Below are 20,570 nucleotides of genomic sequence, written 5' to 3'. Positions count from 1 at the left end.
GCCCAGTATTCCGAGAACCAGGAAAGCTTCCGGATTTGCATGAAGCAGGAGACATCTGCTGATAGAACGTCCATGTACCAGGGTGGATGGACATTCACAACGCCCTAGCACAGAACTCCAGCCCTATGGCCTTCAACCCTGCTACCTCACATGGGCGGCTCCCCCAGGGGAACATGCTTCTTGCGGCACACTCTTCCCCACTGTCGTCTAGCCAAACCCTACTCACCCTGTAGATCTCACTCAAACCTCATTTCTCCAAGAGGCCTCCTCTCCCTGCTGAGCCCCCCTGTTCAGAGGCTAAAGAGGAGATGCTCTCAATAGTCTCCTTCCCCAAAACTGAACACCAGGAAGCAAGCACTGCTTTGATAGTTTTTCAATCAGTAGTTCTGAAACTTGAACATATATCAGAATCACCTGGAAAGCTTGGATTGTGAGGCTCCACCCCAGAAGTTTGTATTGAGTAGGTTTGAGGTGAAGCCTGGAAATTTGCATTTCTAACAAAGTTCTCAGGGGATGCAGATGCTGCTGGTCTGGAGCAGCACACTTTGGAAACCACGGTTTTATTTATTACTATTTATTTAATTTTTTTGTTTAAGATTTTATTTATTTATTTATTTATTTATTTATTTGAGAGAGAGAGCGAGCGTGCGCGTGACCGGGGAGAGGGGCACAGGGGAAAGGAGGGAGGGAGAATCTCAAGTAGACTCCACCTTGAGCGTGGAGCCCCATGACCCAGAGATCACAACCTGAGCCGAAACCAAGAGTTGGACAACAAACTGACTGAGCCACCCAGGAGCCCCTATTTTACTTATTTATCTTTTTAAGTAGGCTCCACACCCAGTGTGGAGCCCAACACAGGGCTTGAACTCACAATCCTGAGATCAAGACCTGAGCTGAGATCAAGAGTTGGACGCTTAACTGAGTGAGCCATCCAGGCGCCCCTTTCTTTAATTTTTTTTTTAAAGATTTTTACTGGGGCACCTGGGTGTCTCAGTTGGTTGGGCGTCTGCCTTCAGCTCGAGTCGTGATCCTGGGGTCCTGGGATCGAGCCCCACGTTGGGCTCCCTGTCCACGGGGAGCCTGCTTCTCCCTCTTCCTCTACCTGCTGCTCCCCCTGCTTATGCTCTCTTTCTCTCTCTCTATCAAATGGATAGAGTAAAATCTTTTAAAAAAACTTTTTTTTTAGATTTTTTTAAAATTTTTCATTTATTTGGGCACCTGGGTGGCTCAGTTGGTTAAGCAACTGCCTTCAGCTCAGGTCATGATCCTGGAGTCCCAGGGTCGAGTCCCGCATCGGGCTCCCCGCTCGGCGGGGTGTCTGCTTCTCCCTCCCCTGACCCTCTTCCCTCTCGTGCTCTCTGTCTCTCACTCTCTCTCTCTCAAATAAATAAATGAAATCTTAAAAAAAAAAAATTTTCATTTATTTGACGGAGAGACAGCGAGAGTAGGAACACAAGCAGGGGGAGTGGGAGAGGGAGAAGCAGGCTTCCTGCGGAGCAGGGAGCCCGATGCGGGGCTCGATCCCAGGACCCTGGGATCTTGACCTGAGCCTAAGGCAGAAGCTTAACGACTGAGCCACCCAGGCGCCCCTAGAGCAAAATCTTAAAAAAATAAAAATAGGGGCGCCTGGGTGGCTCAGTGAGTTAAGCGGCTGCCTTCGGCTCAGGTCATGATCCCAGAATCCTGGGATCAAGCCTCACATCCGGCTCCCTGCTCCGTGGGGAGCCTGCTTCTCCCTCTGCCTGCCTCTCTGCCTACTAGTGCTTCTATCTTTCTGTCAAATAAATAAATAAAAAATCTTTAAAAAAATAAAAAAATAAAAATAAAGATTTTTATATTTTTGAGTAATCTCTACATCCAACATGGGCTCGAATTCACAACCCCGAGATCAAGAGTCACATGTTCTACCAACTAAGCCAGCCAGATGCCCCTGGAAAACCCCGGTTTTAAAGAGGCATTCACAGTTTAAACACATTTTTTTTTTAAGATTGTATTTATTTATCTGACAGAGAGAGACACAGCGAGAGAGGGAACACAAGCAGGGGGAGTGGGAGAGGGAAAAGCAGGCTTCCTGCCAAGCAGGGAGCCCGATGAGGGGCTCAATCCCAGGACCCTGGGATCATGACCTGAGCCAAAGGCAGATGCTTAACAACTGAGCCACCCAGGTACCCCCACAGTTTAAACAATTTAAACCAAAATTCCAATGGCACAAAAGATTTTCGGCTCAGGTCATGATCCCACGGTCCTGGAATCGAACCCTGCATCTGGCTCCCTGCTCGGCGGGAAGCCTGCTTCTCCCTCTCCCACTCCCCCTGCTTGTGTTCCCTCTCTCGCTGTGTCTCTCTCTGTCAGACGAATAAATAAAATCTTTAAAAAAAGAAAGATTTTCAATAAAAAACAACCCCTTGTACCCATTCTCTCTGCTCCCCAGGGGAAACTGCCCCCATTTTTCTGAGTCTTCTTGCATGCTCCCTCGCCTCTTTCTGCTTGTATAGCCCTTGATCTAATTTATCAGTTACTGTTCCTGCCCCCAAAATCCAGAGCCTCGCCTGGCCGAACTAAGGCACAGTATGGCCTTGAAGGACAATAAAGGGACCCATTCCCAGATACAGACACACTCAGGTGTGCACCCGGGCTGGCCACTGCCCACCCCTTCCCGCACTCCAGCTCCCTAACTGGGAGTCTCTCCTCCCACTTCTCCACCTGCTATAGGATTTAGCCTAATCCCGGAGTATGTGTTTGAGGCAGCTGCAGTTCTCTCTGAGGGGAGAGGGCTCCCCTCTGGAGGAAATCTCCTTGTATTCTCTTGCTATAGAAATCTGACCTTTGTCGGCACCTGGGCCCCACGGCTGGGGCCTGTCCCCAAGAAATGGCTGAGGAGGGGGCGTGAAATTGCCAACAGCTGAACACACCCAGCCTTTCTCCACATCCTCTCCAACCCGGTGGCGGCTCACATTCCATGAGGCCAGCTCCTTCCGGGCCCCCCAGTGCCAGGCTCATGTTCTTGTGTGGGTACTTGGGCCCAGCCTGACAGGGCCCTACTCATCTCACCAACTGGCCCTACATAGTATGGCTGTGGGCTCCTCACAGCTCTCGAACTCCAGGTCACCCTTGTACCCTTCAGGACTCAGCTCAGTTATCCCCTCCTCCAGAAAGCCCACGCTGACCTCGCAGCGCAGCTGAGGCATTCTGCCTCTATGTACGACTAGTATGACCCATTTATGTCTCCTTCTGTCCCACTCAGAGCAGGGGTCTCTCAGCCTCCACCTCTGGGAACTCAGGCCCAGTGCAGAGCAGGCCACCCTAAGGCTTGTCAAAGAACTAAATGACTTGGAATGGTGACGATGTGGTTCCCAGCAAGACAGGCCCTTTCCTTCAACAACTGAAGCCCAGAAGAGGTGGGTTGGCTGGCAGGGCTGAGACAGTGTGACCCATATCAGGAGCACAGCTCTAGAATCTTTAAAACGAAACGGCTCTTGGATCCTGGAGGACCAAGATTATTATTATTGCTGGAGGACCCACGGCATATGCCAAGGACAGCTTCACAAACACAGCAGAGCTTCTGCCCCTATGGGTGTGGGCCCCTTCCAAGCAACCCCTGAAGACAGGTTAAAAATAAACGATGGATAGAATGGAATTCCCTAGAGCAGCAGTGTCCAACAGAACTTTCTGCAATGATGGAAATGTTCTAGATCTGTGCTGTCCAAGACAGTAGCCACTAGCCAAATGTGGCTCCTGTGACTGAGGAACTGATTGGCTTATTTTAGTTCATTTATTATTTTTTTAAAGATCTATCCATTTTGAGAGAGAGAGAGAATGTGCACACGAGCAGGGGGAGGGGCAGGGAGAGAGGGCGAGAGCCCAATGCAGGGTCCATCCCACGACCCCGAGACCACAACCCGAGCCAAAACCAAGAGTTGCTCGCTCAACTGACTGAGCCACCCAGGCGCCCCTATTTTAGTTCATTTAAAGAGCTGTGTCTTGACAGGACAGCTCTAGAGCCTTCACAAAGGGGCTGCTCTAAGTGCACGGATGAGGAATTCTCCCCAACTTACACTAGTGAGAGGAAAATCTGAGGTACAAGCAGTGTGCACAGTGTGTTCACACCCATGTGAAATATGTGCCTGAGGTTGTAGGGATGCATTTGCTCAGGAACAGTGGGCAAGTGGTCACAATGGCTGCTTCTGGGGAGGGAAACTAGGTGGCTGAGATGGGCGAGGTAGGACCTTTGTTTCTTTTTATTTTTGTATCTGGTACGTTTACAAAAATTAAAAATAGAAAATTTTCTTATAAAGTAAAGAAAAAATACCAGAGAAGAAAGGTATCCCCTCTGCATACATGACAGCTTCCAAGGCTGCCTGGCCCAAACCTCAGGCTGCCCCAGAGTGGGTTGCAGAGCTTCTAGGGCCCAGCACTCTCCTAAACAGCTACACTGTCCTCCTCCCTGCTTCACACACCAGCCCAGGCTGGAATCAAGGCCCACTAGACACAGCCCAAACTGACCCCCCCACACTCCCCAAACCCCTCACTTACCCCTCCTCCATCTAGTCTCTGGCCCCAGTGAGCCTCTTTCTCTTTTTGCATCACCAAGTTCACATGAACCTCAGGGCCTTTGCACTTGCTGGTCTGTGCCTGGAAACCTAGTCCCCTGGTTCTTCTAGCTGGCTCTCAGAACAAAGGTCACCTCTTAAGAGTGGCCTCTCCTGACCACCCTGGCTAAAGTCCTCCCTCTGTTATTCCATATTTTAGCCCTTTGTTTGTTTTCTTCTGCAATTATCTTATTTGTTCATTCTTTAGTGGTTGCTACCTCATTAGAAGGTGAGCTCTGAGAAGCTAGGGGGCTGTCCTGTCCACAGCCATACCTCAAATGTCTACAATGGGGTGTTTCACATAAGTGCTCCATAAATGTTCATGGAATGAGTACATATTGAATGAATTTCCCAAACTCAAAATTCAAATCCCAGACTAGCAAGCTGATCTCAGAGAGGCCTCCCAAGTCCTTTGGGAGCGGAGACAATGCCCCTGCAATGTACACATAGCCTCCCCTCAGGATGAGCCCCCACAGTATCCACAGAGGAATGGTCAACCCATCCTCTGACCTAGGGCCCAGTCCTGTGGAAACCCAGGGAGGCCTCAGGACTGTCACTGCCCTTAAAGGACAGGCTCAGGGGGGTCACCTAGAGGGCACAGTTGGTTGAGCATCCCACTCTTGATTTCAGCTCAGGTCATGATCTCAGGGTCATAAGATTGAGCCCCACATGTGGTTTCTCGCTGGACATGGAGTTTGCTTAAGATTCTTTCTCCCTTGCAACGCCTGGGTGGCTCAGTCGGTTAAGTGTATGTCTTAGTCTGCTTCTCCCTCTCCCTCTGCCTCTCCCCACGCTGCTTGTACTCTCTCACTCTCTCTTTCAAACAAATAAATAAAATCTTTTAAAAACGGGGGGAGAGGGGCACCTGTGTGGCTCAGTCGTTGGGCATCTGTCTTTGGCTCAGGTCATGATCCCAGAGTCCTGGGATCGAGCCCCGCATCGGGCTCCCTGCTTGGCGGGAAGCCTGCTTCTCCCTCTCCCACTCTCCCTGCTTGTGTTCTCTCTCTCGCTGTGTGTCTCTCTGTCAAATAAATAAATAAAATCTTAAAAAAAAACACACACAAAAAAACGGGGGGAGGGACTGGGTGGCTCAGTCGGTTGAGTGTCTGCCTTCAGCTTGGGTCATGATCCTGGAGTCCCGAGACCGAGCCCCATGTTGGGTTCCCTGCTTGGTGGAGAGCCTGCTTCTCCCTCTGCCCCTCACCCCACTCATACGCTCTCTCTCTCAAATAAATAAATAAATAAAAATAAAGATTCTCTCTCTCCCTCTGCCCTCCCCCCCACTTGCTCACTCTCACATTCTCTCTCTCTCTCAAAAAAAAAAAAAGACAATCTCAGGGTATCTGCTTATAAACCAGCATTCCCCCACACTATGTTGAGGATAGCATGGTAGACAAGGGACCAATAACTAAGAAAGGACTGCCAATATACAAGAAAAAGACATACCTCAAAATACAAATACAGAGAGCATATGACAAGGTAATTGACTGACAAGGATACACAGAGGTTAACAAGCATGTGAGAATCCTAACACTCAAGAAGAGTCAGTCCAAGAGATGCTCTCATTTTGCACCTATTAGACTGACAAAAGTTAGGAAGCTAGAGAATGCCAGGTGTTGGCAGGAATATGGGGGGCCCTTCTGGACTGGAGGACAGAGCTGTCTGGGAGCTTTCAGCTAATTATATACACACATACCCTGTGATCTAGCCATTCTGCCCTGATTGTACACACCCCACTCTCAATCCTCAAAAATGACTACACGGGAAGGCTGGGGGTAGGGTTGTAGATCATGTGAAGTCCATCACTGGGAGATGGATCTGTAACATGTCCGGAGGACCCCAAGGACATAGCCACATGGAAGGACCTCAGAAACCTAGTGCTGAGGGGAAAGGGTAAGAAGTGGAATGAGCTCTAACGCATAAAGCGATTCGCGCGAAAGAAATGACACAGAAAACACACATTATGAGAACACAGACAAAATCATTAGCACAACTGCCTAAGGGGCAGGGTGATAAGAGTGGGGAATGAGGATCAAAGGGAATTAAAAAAACAGACAAAGGAATGAAGCCCAGGAGCAGCAGTCTCCCCAGTGAAGTTCAGTGATACTTCCAGAGGAGGTGACCTGGGTGCTCAGGTTGAGAAGAATGAAGAGCTAACCAGGCAGAGGGTCTGAGTGTGTGTGTGCACCCATTGTTGGCCAGAAGGCACAGTAAATCAACTTAACGTTTATTGTGCACCTACTACAGGCCAGGTGCCATTCTACTCATTGGATATACCCTGTGATGAAGACAGGCTCCTGTCCTGAGGTAAAATCTAGAGGTGGAAAGAGACATTAAACCAACTCCCAGGAAAGTGCTGACTAAACACAGACTCCCCAGGCCAATTTTCTGCAGCTCTGAGCATCTACAATGGTAACTGATCCTGACTCCACTCAGAGAAGGGCTCCATGAGGAAGTGGTATTTGTGGTGAAGGAGGGGAGCACTTGGCCTTGGGATTAGCAGGATGAAAGCATCCCAGGCGGAGGGAACAGTCTCTGCGAAGGTCTGGAAAGCAGGCAGGAGTAGGGAAAATTTGAGGCATCCTAATTTCGCCACTTGGGCAGAACATACACAGAGTAAGAGAAAACATTGTACGAGATGAGGCCACACTATAGAGAGCCTTGCAGGCTGTGGATTTCATCCCTAGGGGAGTGAAGAGACCAGGAAGCAAGGGACTGCTGATGCAGATGTGGGAGATGGGTGAGGGGACTGTTGCAGTCTAGAGACAGAGCTGGGAACTGGGACAGCACTCCCAAAATACACACGTGGTCTCCCAAGGGGACAGAAATAATGAGGCCATAGAGGGACTGTCCACTTCCCCTCTTATTATCTGACCTGGGACCAGTATTATCCTGGACAGTTGCATTGCAGTCCCCCAGGCTTGGACCAGGGGGTGGCCAGGGGATGGAGAGAAGTGGAAATTGATCTAAGATGTAGAATAAGAGGATTTGCTAATGGGGGCAGGAAGTTGTTCAAGAACTTGCAGATGCAAAAGGGCGAAGAATTGGGGACCAGGTGGAGTCCACGTGAGTGTTTCAGGGGCCTGAAGAAGGGTGGCAAGGAGGCGGGCAGGGCAGATAATGGTGAAAATCTAAGTCAGACCAATGTGCTGTGCTTGACTCTGAAAAAAAGCAACAGGGAAACACCACCACCCTAACTCTCCCATCCTCATGCCTTGCATCCCAACCTCCCCCAGCCTCATCCCTTGGCTTTCCTTTCCTCATCCATCTCTTCCATTCTCTGAGGTCTCTGCCTTATAATTGCGCCCTGGGAGGGGTCTCCAGCACAGGGACTAGAGTGGAGGGGGACACACTGGGGTGATGGTGCCACCTGCTGGAAGCGACAAGAAGTGCAGCATCCCACTTCATCCTCATGTAGAGTGGGGATGGGAGGGGCCTTGGGATATCCCTACAGAGGTTCCACCCAGGGATCCTGGGAAGAGATGTCTTCCCCTGCTGGTGGTGATCAGGTCATTCCTGGAGGACCATTCAGTTCTGGGTGCTGTATTTTTCAGAATAGTGCTGGTAAGCCCCTTGCTACTGTACCCAGGTGGGCAAAACTACTATAATTATCCCTGCTCAAAAACCTTCCACTGCCCTCAGAATTGGGTCCAAGCTCTTTTTTTTTTTAATTTTTTTTAAAGATTTCATTTATTTATTTGAGAGAAGAGAGCGAGCACGAGTCGGGGGGAGGGGCAGAGGGAGAGGGAGAAGCAGAGGAGGGAGCAGGGAGACTGATACAGGGCTCTATCTCAGGACCCCGAGATCATAATCTGGGCTGAAGGCAGACGCTTAACCAACTGAGCCATCCAGGGGCCCCATTTTTTTTAAGTTTATTTATTTATTTTTTAGTAATCTCTATACCCAACGTGGGGGCTCAAACTCACAACCCTGAGGCCAAGAGTTGCATGCTCTTCCTACAGAACCAGCCAGGGGCCCCTGGGTCCAGGCTCTTTAACAAAGCATTTGAGGATTTGGCCCTGGCCTTAGGCACACTTCATTCCTATTAGTCTCTTTCTTTCTTTCTTTCTTTAAGATTTTATTTATTTATTTGTCAGAGAGAGAGATAGGGAGAGAGCACAAGCAGGTAGAGTGGCAGGCAGAGCAGGCAAAGGGAGAAGCAGGCTCCCCAGTGAGCAGGGAGTCCGATGCGGACTCAATCCCAGGACCCTGGGATCATGACCCAAGGCAAAGTCAGCTGCCCGACGAACTGAGCCATCCAGGCATCCCTCATTCCTGTTAGTTTCAATCCCAACTTTCTCCCTCTGCTCTTCCTCCTTCCCCCACCCCTCTTGGACCCCTGCATCTCCATCCCTTTTCACAGGTTTTCTCTTCCTAGAACACTCTTCTGCTCCCTACTGGTTTTCCAAATTCCTACTCCTCTTTCAGGTCTCAAATTCCCCATCAGCCTGGAGGAGATCTTCCAGCACCCCGACATTAACTAGGCAAAGAGGAGAGGGAAGGAGTGTTTCAGGCAGTGGAAACAGCATGTGCAAAGGCCTACAATGTTTTCAAGGAAATGGCATGGGGCTAGAGACCAGAGAGAATCACAGAGCTGACAGAGCTGGTAGGGCTGCAGCCACAGACCCCCACGTGGCTCCCGGGCCGGAATGAGGGGTTGATTCCCTGGTGAATGACAAAATTTTCTGCAGCAAAGAACACAATCAGATGTGTGTTTGGAAAGACCCACACGAGGCTGCCAAGAGAGAAAGGCACTGAAGAGGCTAAAGTGGGTGTGGGGAGAATAAGTAGGGGTTGCATAGATGGGAGATGATGTGGGCTTGGACCCTTGAGCCCCTATTTCTTGCTGCCTGGGGCTGTAGCCTCCCAGACGGGACCCCTACTTAGCCCAGTGTGCTCCACACCAGCTCGGGCTGCCTACTGCAGCCCCCTGCCCCCAACTTCTCATCTTCTGGCATTAGGTTTCCATTGCTGCCTGCCCCTCAGAGCCAGAACCAGTGTACTGTGGGAGCTGCCATCCCATTTTATTTTATTATTTGGGAGGAGGGAGGAGGAGTCATCGAGGAGCGTGACTGGGGGCCTGATCTCACAACCCTGAGATCATGACCTCAGCCAAAATCCAGAGTCAGACACAACCAACTGAGCCACCCAGGCGCCCCTGCCATCCCATTTTAGAGCTGGACAGGACAGTGGTCTCAAAGTTGGGAAGTCAGTAGAGAGTGGCAGAGATGAGATTTGAGCCAGAGTCTGTCTGCCTCCTTCAGCACACTAGCTGGGCTGGCAGTTACAGCCCGGGCTCTGTCACCTGATGGCTGGCTTTACCTTTACCTTTCTCTGCCTCAGCACCCTCTTCTACAAAATCGGAATTATCATAGGAAACTGCTCTATGCGGTTTGTGAAGAATATATGGAATAAATGCCCATAAGGGGCCCAGCACAGCACCAGGCATATAGTAGGTGCTCAATAAAGATTGCTGTTCACAATAATACTGTCCCAGGAACTGAACATGCTCACTGGGGAGGTGACAGGACAAACAAAGCCTGCAGGGGGGTAGGGGGGAGGATTGGTTGGCTGGGAAGGGAGGAGAAAGCAGAGACAGCATCTCTGGGCAGGTCCAGAACAGGTCACCCTGAGTTCCAAGCACAGAGCAGGTGTCAAGGGCACCAGCTCTTCAGGGTCTTAAATGCCACACTGAGAAGCCCCCAAAAGTTTTGGAGTCAGAGAAGCACAGATAGTTCCTAAACCCAGGGGTGAGATGCTTCCTCCTCCACAGGTGACAGCATTGGCTTTGGAGGCCCGCGGGAGCCAGGACAGCAGAGGAAGACACTGGCAGCCGGGGACACATTCTCAGTGCTCAGAGAACCTGTGTTCAGGTAGCCCTTCCCAGGCTGGAGAACCACCCCTATGTATGTAATTCCCCAGCTAGTCACACGGTGGCAATAGTGTAACACGAAAGTCCTCTTCACCCCCCCTTTCCGCCAAAACCAGAGCGAAGTTCCAATGTCTTCTAGGTTCCTCTAAGAGCTCCTGCTCCCATCACTAGGGCAGTGCTGCCTTTGCTGAGTCTACAGATCAGACTACCGTGGGAGTGAAATGTTAGACAGAACAAGGAGAACTTTGACTCTGGCTTTCTCTCTCTGAAGTTTAGCTCAATTATGTGGCTTTTGCACCGGAGGTGAGGTGATGGGACTGTTTCCATCCCAGGATAGAGAGGAACCAGGACGAGGGATGAGGCAACTTTGAGCACCTCCTCTGTGCCAGGCTCTAGGCCGGACATTCATTCCTACACGAAATCACCACACAGGGGCGCCTGGGTGGCTCAGTCGTTAAGCGTCTGCCTTTGGCTGGGGTCATGATCCCAAGGATCCTGGGATCCAGCCCCACATCGGGAAGCCTGCTTCTCCCTCTCCCACTCCCCCTGCTTGTGTTCCCTCTCTCGCTGTGTCTCTCTCTGTCAAATAAATAAATAAAATATTAAAAAAGAAAGAAAGAAATCACTACACAGTAATGAGGCATCTACTGTGTGCTGGTCACAGGAGACAATTTTTGGCACACAGCAACAAATATTTATATATTTATATTATAAATGAGCACGTCGCTTAATAAATATTGAGTGAATAACCTACCTTGAGCCTGAGGTACCTAAGATGTGCAGGTAATGAGTTTGGAGCTCTGAGACAAATCTAGAGATTGAGACTCAGGCATTGCCAGCATTTAGGGAATGCCAGTGATGAGTAGATGAGATCCCTCAAGGAGACTGGTAAATGATCAGCAAAGTGGGCTTGTTTGCTGGACAGGGAAATTGGGAGGCATCCCCGCAATGTGAATGCATAGAGAAAGGCTTGATAGAAGGGGTAACAGACAAAAGTGGGAGTCCCTGGAAACCTTGTCAGTTCCAAAAGGTCAACAGTCAAATGCTCCCAGAAGTGCAGCAAAAGTTATGAAATGCCACCAGATTTGGTCAAAGTGGGGCTGTTGGTGACCTGAAGACAGACTGCAGGAAGATGAAGGAGGATTTGAAGAAGGGAGGCCAGAGGCAGTGGAGGGGAGAAGAGGCAGAGTCTGGCTAGAGGGGCATTGAGGTTTTTCTCCTAAGAGAGAGACTACAGTTTGTGGGCTGCCAGGAAGGAGCAAGAAGACCGGAAAGTTGGAGCTCCAGAGGAGCAAGAGGAGCAAGATGAACAAAAGCCGGAGGAATCAGGAGGGCGGGATCCAGATCCCCAGAGGAGGGCTGGCACAGTGGACTTCCGTCTTCTGGGAGCGCTGGGGAAAGGCTGGTGACATGGAGGGCCAGCGGACTACCCGGTCTGAGGTCTGGCACGCCGGACATCACCTGGTATTGGCCGCCTTTTCCGGGTACATCCCAACAAAGACCACCTTTTCCTATACTCCACACCAGCAGCGAGGATCTGGCAGCCCCAAGGCCTGGCCGCCGCTGATTGGTCCGCGGGACTCACCTGACGGAGCCGGCCAATCAGAGGCGCTCTCCTAGGGATGCGGTGTCCCAAACTGTACGGGACCTGGGGCCGGGAGGGCCACGTGCCTATATGCCCTCCGGCCCTCGCGGAACCTGAGGCTGTGCCCCGCCTCCTCCCACCACGCCCCGTTTCCGCCCGCCCAGAAGCCAAGAACACAAGCCCTTTTGCTAAATCCTCTTTCCACTCTCTGGCGGGGTTCTAATGCCTGGCCCACGGGTCCAAAGCGGTGATTTGTTATTTTTAAAGATTTTATTGACTTATTGAATGGGGAGAGGGAGAGAGAGAGAATCCCAAGCCGACTCTGCCAGCCCGGAACACTATGCAGGCCTCGCTAACACCACGGGAGACCATGACCTGGGTGGAAATCAAGAGTCACGGGCGCCTAACCCACTGAGCCACCCAGGCGCTCCCAAAGTGGTGATCTGAAGGAAGACAGAATCAAGTTCAAGTCACTCAATCACCATGTGGCCAAGGACAGGTGTTTAATATTGTTGAGCCTTAGGTTCCTCATCTATAAAATGGGACTGCTAATACCTAGGTATTTTTGTGAGGACTGTAAAGTCCCGATCCCGGGACTCGATCCGGGGACTCCGGGACCATGACCCCAGCTGAAGGCAGATGCCCAACCGACTGAGCCACCCAGGTGCTATATTTTTTATGATTGTTGATACTGCTCTCCTCAAGGAGCTCGCCATCCTTGCCATGCTCAGACTTGTGTTAAAGCTACTTTTTTTTTTTTTTTTTTTGACAGAGAGAGACACAATGAAAGAGGGAACAAAGCAGGGGGAGTGGGAAAGGGAGAAGCAAGCTTCCCGCAGAGCAGGGAGCCTGATGTGGGGCTGGATTCCAGAACCCTGGGGATCATGACTTGAGCGGAAGGCAGACGCTTACGACTGAGCCACCCAGGTGCCCCAAGGCTACTTTTTACTCCTATTACATTACTAGAATGTAAACTGCTTGTCAACAAGGATGTGCCAATATGCCTTTTCAGTCTTCTAACCCCACAATCCCTTCATTTGGTCTCACAAGGGTAAATTTAACCTACAGAAACAGTAGTAGTAGAACAGAGTACACAAAATCATGGGATTTATAATGCAGAAAACTTCAGTCGTTAGATGGGGATATTTTATGACACAACAGGGTATACTGGAAGAACATCTTTGAAGGCCAGCTCTGAGAGATTGGGCAGACCTTGATCTCTTTGAGCCTCACTAGAACAATATGATAATCATGACTATAACCACTGCAGAACTCTACAGGTGCTAGGCACTATTTAAAGCTCATATTAACTCTCAACAATCCCACTTTGCAGGGAGGATACACAGGCACAGAGAGGTTCATAGTTATTAAGTGGCAGAGCTGGGGGTTCAAACCAGGCCTTCTGGGCCACAGTCTGTGTTCATAACTTCAGAGCATGATGCTTCTCAAACACCGGCTGGCACACTAGAGACCCACCACATGGAACTGTGGAGAAGGCTAGGACTAACAGGGCAAGGCCTTCTGCATCCAGGAACTAAAGGAGGTCGGTATGGTTGAAGGGTGGAGAAGGAGGGGAATAAAGTAGATGATGAGCCTGGACTTGCAGGCAGGACCACATCTTGGAAGGAGTCCTAGGCCACAGTGAGGAGCTGGTGTCGGCACACGGGAAGCATGTAACAGGGTGTTCCAAGGGTGTTTCTGACCCCTAACTGTCACAGGCCTGGGATGTAAAAGGCAGCAGGGGCCTCCGTCACTGTGGTTTAGCTTCAGTCCCTGCCAGGCCTGGAGACCCAGGCTCATCCTGGCCCTAAATCCCCTGGCAGCCCCCTGGGATCCCTCCCTGGGCAGGGCTGGAGATGCCACTCGAAGACCCCCAAGTCCTCCTCTCTGATCTTATTTTTTGCTGTAGGCTCATTAATAAACTAATTAGACCTTCTGAAACCAACTGCACCTTCCCATTGACTATCCAAGCCTGTGCTTCCAGTTTTGATCTTGGAGATGCCCTATCATTTAAGGCCTCTGAAAGTCTCCCCAAGGTGCTTATTATCAACTCTAGACCATAAATTGACTCTCCACATGAGGGACCCAGGACTTTTTTGGGAGGTGGGGGGCCTTTTTTTTTAATATTTTATTTATTTGAGAGAGAGAAAGAGATAGAGAGAGCATGAACGGGGGGAGGGTCAGAGGGAGAAGCAGACTCCGTGCCGAGCAGGGACCCCGATGCGGGACTCGATCCCGGGACTCCAGGATCATGACCTGAGCCGAAGGCAGACGCTTAACCAACTGAGCCACCCAGGAACCCAGGAGGTGGGGGGCCTTTTTGATTGTCAGGCCTCAGGTGGTCTTACCACTGACTTCTCTGGAAACTCCCTGGAATTCTCCTTAGATTTCCTGTGTTTTCCCACTGCCTCTCCCATGCCCGCCAAATCAGGCTATGAAGACTGTGTAGTACTGGCATAAAGATAGGTTTATCAGTCAATGGAACAGATTGAGAATTCAAAAATAAATCCATGCTTCTATGGTCAATTGATTTTTCAACAAGGGTGCCAAGACCATTCAATGGGGAAAGACAGACTTCAACAAATGGTACTGGGACAACTGGATAGCCACATGCAAAAGAATACAGCTAGATCCCCATCTCACATTATAAAGTAATTCAAAATGGAGCAAAGCCTTAAATGTAAGAGCTAAAACTATAAAACTCTTAGGAGTTAACATAGGGTAAAATTTCATGAACTGGGATCAGGAAATGGTTTCTTAGATATTACCAGAAACACAGCAACAAAAGAAAAAATAGACAAGTCGGACTGCCCAGACATGAAAAACTTCTGTATGTTGAAGGATACCATCAAGAAAGAGAAAAGGCAATCCACAGAATGGGAGAAAATATTTATAAATCTTATATCCAATAAAGGACTTGTATCCAGAATATGTGAAGAACTCTTTTAACTCAACAACAGCAACAAAAAAGGACAAATTACCCAATTTTAAAAAAGAATTTATTTTTTTATTTGACAGAGGGAGAGAGAGAGAGAGAACACAAGCAGGGGAGTGGCAGGCAGAGGGAGAGGGAGAAGCAGGCTCACCACTGAGCAGGGAGCCTGATGTGGGGCTGGATCCCAGGACCCTGAGATCATGACCTGAGCCAAAGGCAGATGCTTAACCAGCTGAGCCATCCAGGCGTCCCAGACAAATTACCCAATTTTAAAAATGCACAAATAATCTGATAAAGACATACAAATGGCCAATAAACACACTAAAATGTGCTCAGTCATCATTAGGGAGATGCATCATTAAGGAAATGCAAATGAAAATCACAATGAGATACTATTTTATACCTACTGGGATGGCTGTACTCAAAAAAGTAGATAACAACAAGTGTTAGTAAAGATGTGATGAAACTGGAACACTTATACATCACTAGTGGGAATGTAAAATGTTGCAGTCATTTTGGTAACATCTTCAGAAAATTCCTCAGAGTTAAACATGGAGTTACCATCTGGCTCAGCAATTCCACTCCTAGGTATATACCCAAGAGAAATAAAGACATATGTCCACCCAAAAATTTGTACACAAATGTTAAAAGTAACATTGTTCATAATAGCCCCAAAGTGGAAGCAAGCCAAATATCCATGAACTGACGGACATCAATTGATAAATAGATGTGGTCTATCTGTACAATAGACTATTATTTGGCCATAAAAAGGAGTGCAGTATTGATACATGCTACAGGATGAATGAACCTGGAAAACATTATACTCAGTAAAAGACCACGTACTAAGGGCACCAAGCTGGCCCGTCAATAGAGCATGTGGCTCTTGATCTCTGGGTCGTGAGTTCAAGCCCCACATTGGGCACAGAGATTACATAATAAAAAATGTTTTAAATAAATAAAAGGCCACATATTATATAATCTAATTTATATGAAATGTCCAAAATAGGCAAATCCATAGAGAAAAAGAGTAGATTAGTGGTTGCTGCGGCCTAGGAGAAGGGAGGGAAGGGGAGTGACTGCTACTGGGCACAGAGTTTCTCCTTAGAGTAATGAAAATGCTCTGGAATTACATAATGATGATGATTGCATAACTTTGTGAGTATATTAAAAACCACTGGATTGTACACTTAAAAGGTGTGTGTGAATTATATCTCAGTAAAAAGAAAACAGAAATAAGGAGTAAAAAAAAAATCAGATAATTTTGGAGAATAGTAATTGGTATAAGTCACTTCAAAAGAAAGATGTGATAGAGTGACCTGGGGTGGAGAGGGGCTCCTCAAGGTGAGGGAGGAGCCAGGAAACCCTGTCTGAAGACGGACTCTTGAATTGATTGACAGAATCCTGGGAGACGTGGGAGGGCGGTCTTCCAGGCAGAGTAAACAGCAAACACAGGCCCTGATGTGGAATAGTTTACACAAGACCAAGTCTCTTCTGCCTTCAGAAAAATCCCTCTCTCTCTGGCCCCTCTCCAACAGTTGCTGCCACTCATGCATTTTCCAAACATAGTTTTTGCCTAAGGTCTTCACCTTGGGGATGTGAAGATTTTCCAGAGTATTCTGAGCATGGTTGTTTTCCCAATCACATTTTTTGCCTGAAGTCTGTACCTGATGGGTGCAAAAGATTTTCTGGATTGTTCTGACATGGTTGAAGTTTATGAAACAAGTTCTCATACTTACATACCTCTCATATAAAATCCTTGGTCTACCTGAGAAATGCCTCTCTCCATGTTTCCTTTCAGATGGTTTTTATGAGAAAAGCCACATTTCATCCAAATAAATCTCCCTAGCAGAGCTCCTCAGGAAAGTGGGTGCTGGGAGACCCCTCAGAGCTTCCCAAGGACCTCACTACAAACTCACGGCAAGGCTCTAGGCTGTTTGTCCCAGGACTAGAACCCAGCAGGGGATGGTTGTCATGGGGATGAATAATAGCATAATGGCTTTCATTGAGAAGTGCAGTCATCTTTTTGGACTGATAGTCAATCAGTTGGCTGAGGGAGTTGATGATGGGACCTGGCTTTGCCATTTTAGAAATATGGGGGCTGTTTTCTCTAGATCAATAGAGCTGAATCTATAGGCCCAAGGTTTTGATGAAGAAATAATTTCAAGTGCACATACAGGGCGCCTGGGTGGCTCAGTCAGTTAAGCATCTGCCTTTGGCTCAGGTCATGATCCAGGCGTCCTAGGATGGAGCCCCATGTCGGGCTCCCTGCTCAGCGGAGAGCCTGCTTCTCCCTCTCCCTCTCCCCCCAACCCCGCTCATGCTCACTCTTTCTCTCTCAAATAAATAAAATCTCAAAAAAAGTGCACATATAATACACCAAAAATTATATTACTTGTAATATATGACTTCAAAAAAAGTCAAATTAGGGGCACCTGGGTGGCTCAGTTATTAAGTGTCTGCCTTCGGCTCAGGTCATGATCCCAGGGTCCTGGGATTGAGCCCCACATCGGGCTCCCTGCTCCGCGGGAAGCCTGCTTCTCCCTCTCCCACTCCCCCTGCTTGTGTTCCCTCTCTTGTTCCCTCTCTCGCTGTCTCTCTCTCTGTCAAATAAATAAATTAAAAAAAAATCTAAAAAAAAAAGTCAAATTAGATGTCACCTTTCAACTGTGAGCAGGTTAATATACATACTCTCTGGAAATTCTTTAAAGGAGCACTTGATCAAAAATGTGGAAGACCATTTACTTCGCTAAGCCCTTACCTCAGAGTCTCATCTCTGTTTTTATCTTACCTGACCTCCTTCTAGTACTTCTGGAATGACACTGGGTATGAAATCTGTGCCATCTCACCACTTGCCAGAGCAGGGCCTTTCACAAGCCACTCCTTTCTCAGCCTCTATTTTCTTTGCTTTTCTTTCTTTTTTTTTTTAAGATTTTTTATTTATTTGAGAGAGTGAGAGAGCAAGCACGAGTGGGGGGAGGGGCAGAGGGAGAGGGAGAAGCAGACTCCCCGCTGAGCAGGGAGCCCCACGCGGGGCTCGATTCCAGGACCCTGAGATCAGGACCTGAGCCGAAGGCAGATGCTTAACCGACTGAGCCACCCAGGTGCCCCTGCCTCTATTTCCAACTGTACGATAGGATAATATGCTCTGCATGCAGGGAGATAATTAGGGGGTGAACGTAAAATGGTAATCCTTAGCAGGTAGGAGGTGCAACCACTCTGCTGGCTGCAGGCTGTATCCCCCCAGTCCACTTCCTACTCCTCCCCTTGGAATCAGTACGTTCAGAAGTGCCAGGCTGGGGGCTGAGGGTGCAACTTAACAGGCTCTCTTACTCCAGATCCTATAGGCTCTCTTACTCTTCTGACCCCATATCTATCTGACTCCAGCTCCTATAGATTGTCTTACAGTTTCTGAAAGCATTGTCTGGCACAGAGGAATGTGTGTTTCCCAAACATCTGAGAATCCATTTAGGGAGGGTTGAAGTTTTACCCATTTGGTCCATAATTCAAACCATAATTCTTTTGTCTAATGGAGACACAAGCTTGGAGAAGAGGGGAGGGGACAGATCAGGCATCAGGAAATGTTTCTCTGGTAATTACTCTGAGCCTCACAGTCCTGGGCTTGGTCATTGGAGATCAGAGAAGTGCACGCCCTGAGCCTGTTGTCCCTGGCTGGGACCATATTTGGAAGCCAATAGTTACTGCAGTGGCTCATGCTGGGGTGGGATCAGGGAAGGGTTCCAGGAGGCAGAGTCTTCTAAACTGGGCCCCGGAGGTTGAGCAGGAGTTTTCCGAACAGGAGAAAAGGCAAAGGGAGGAGCATGGGCACAGGCTGGATGAAATGTGGCCTGTCCTGGCACAGGGAGTCCACTGGGCAGCCAAGGAAGTGATGAGGGCAAAAGGGCAGGGGTTAGTGGCCAGCACACACAGGGCTTTCAAAGGAGAATGTCTGAGAAAAAGAACACTTGAAGGTGGAAACTTGAGTCCTTGGGGCTGGGCTACAGGGTCAGGTTAGCAGACAGAAACCTGGTATTTGGGGTAGAAAGGAAACAGTGCTGGAAAGCTGTATGGCTTCAGATGTGACCAAGCCTTCCTTGATCTTAAGTAGAAGCCTGATCCAGTTCTGGGGAAACCACTGAGTGGGAAGAGAAAGGAATTCTCAAGTCCTAGACCCATAAGAAGGGATGGTTGTGGTGTTCACCAGCAGCATTTGGGATTAATTACCAAACTTGGCTGTTTAGTCAGAAAGCAGATGACGCCCATGTCCAGGAGGGATGAAGAGCTTGAACTGGGAGATGTGTTAGGAGTTTGGCTCTGACAAAGTCATGCTGCTTCCTCTCTGGAAGATGGAGATAACAACAGTGCCCCACTCAGGACTAAATGAGAGGGTGTCTTGGAGAACATCTGGCACGAAGGAGGAGAAGCCACAACTGTTACTGGAACAAGGCAGTTCTAGCATATCCCAGAGGCAAGGCCCTGGCCAAGGATGTGTTTCTAGGGGAAGTATCAATCTCTTCTGGACACTGCTGGCAGAGTGAGCTTTGTACTGCATAGATGTGATCTAGAATCTGCTCCTTAACCTTCTATGGTTCCCTACAGCCCTCTAGAGAAAGCCTAAATTCTTTAACTTGAACAATAAGGCCCTGCATGATCAGGCACCCATGGCCTTTCCCATCCTCACCTGAGACCTGTTACTGCTTCCCTGACTGTCCCCGAGAACCACCCCGCCCCGAACTCCCAGCACCTTTAGCTTCTCTCTTAGTGCTCAGCTCTCTAGCTTGTTTTCACTTATCTGCCTTCCTCACAAGGCTATGAGTGGAGAACTCAATAAATATCTGCTGAATGAATGAATGAATGAATGAAGGGGGCAGTTCCAAGAAAAAAGGGGTCACTGTACACTGGCCAAATGCCTTGACAAGTATCTATCTCAGCAGGGTAGGAATTATCAGTAACCATAATTCATGGATGAGGAAACTGAAGCTAAGGTAATCTCACTGCCTGACACTTAAATTCCTGAGCACCTGTGGGTGAGGCAGGCACTGTGCTGGGCACTCACAGATGGTATCTGTGTGCCAGCTAAGAGCAACAGATACAAGGCCAAGCACACCGGGTGACAGTTAAGGCCCTGAGACCTTGCAGAAGAGCTTAAACTTTTGGACTTCAGTTCTTCACAGGGCTGCTGAAGGGTTAAAGGAACTAATGTGTGCCAAGTACCCAGCATGGTGTCCAGTATACAGCATAGACTTAGCAAGTATTTGATTCTAATCTTTGTCTTATCGATGGGAGACTCAGGCCCAGAAAAGTTCCCTGAGCTAAGATGAGGAGGGTAGGACAGAGCCCTGTCCCTTCTTCCCTGACTTCAAGAGCCAGTGTCCTTGTGAGAATATGGGGTCCTGTGGGTCCCCTCAACCCAGAACTGACCCACAGGAGGTGCTTGGCCAGGACATGCTGGATGCGGAGGCCCCAGAGGGAGGCTGTTGTAGTTGAGACCACTGCAGTCAAGTTCTACTTAAGAGGCAGGAAGGGCCCCCTGATGTCACCCCAGGGAAGTCCAGGAGGTTTTACCTGGGGTTCCAGCCTCCCCAAGGCCCA

This window comes from Callorhinus ursinus, unplaced genomic scaffold (genome assembly GCF_003265705.2).
Source record: "Callorhinus ursinus isolate GAN/ISIS: 27379988/994484 unplaced genomic scaffold, GSC_fseal_2.0 scaffold3, whole genome shotgun sequence".
In the NCBI taxonomy this organism is placed as follows: Eukaryota; Metazoa; Chordata; class Mammalia; order Carnivora; family Otariidae; genus Callorhinus; species Callorhinus ursinus.
The sequence above is the reverse complement of the archived record's forward strand: the minus strand, read 5'-3'. Positions refer to the sequence as shown.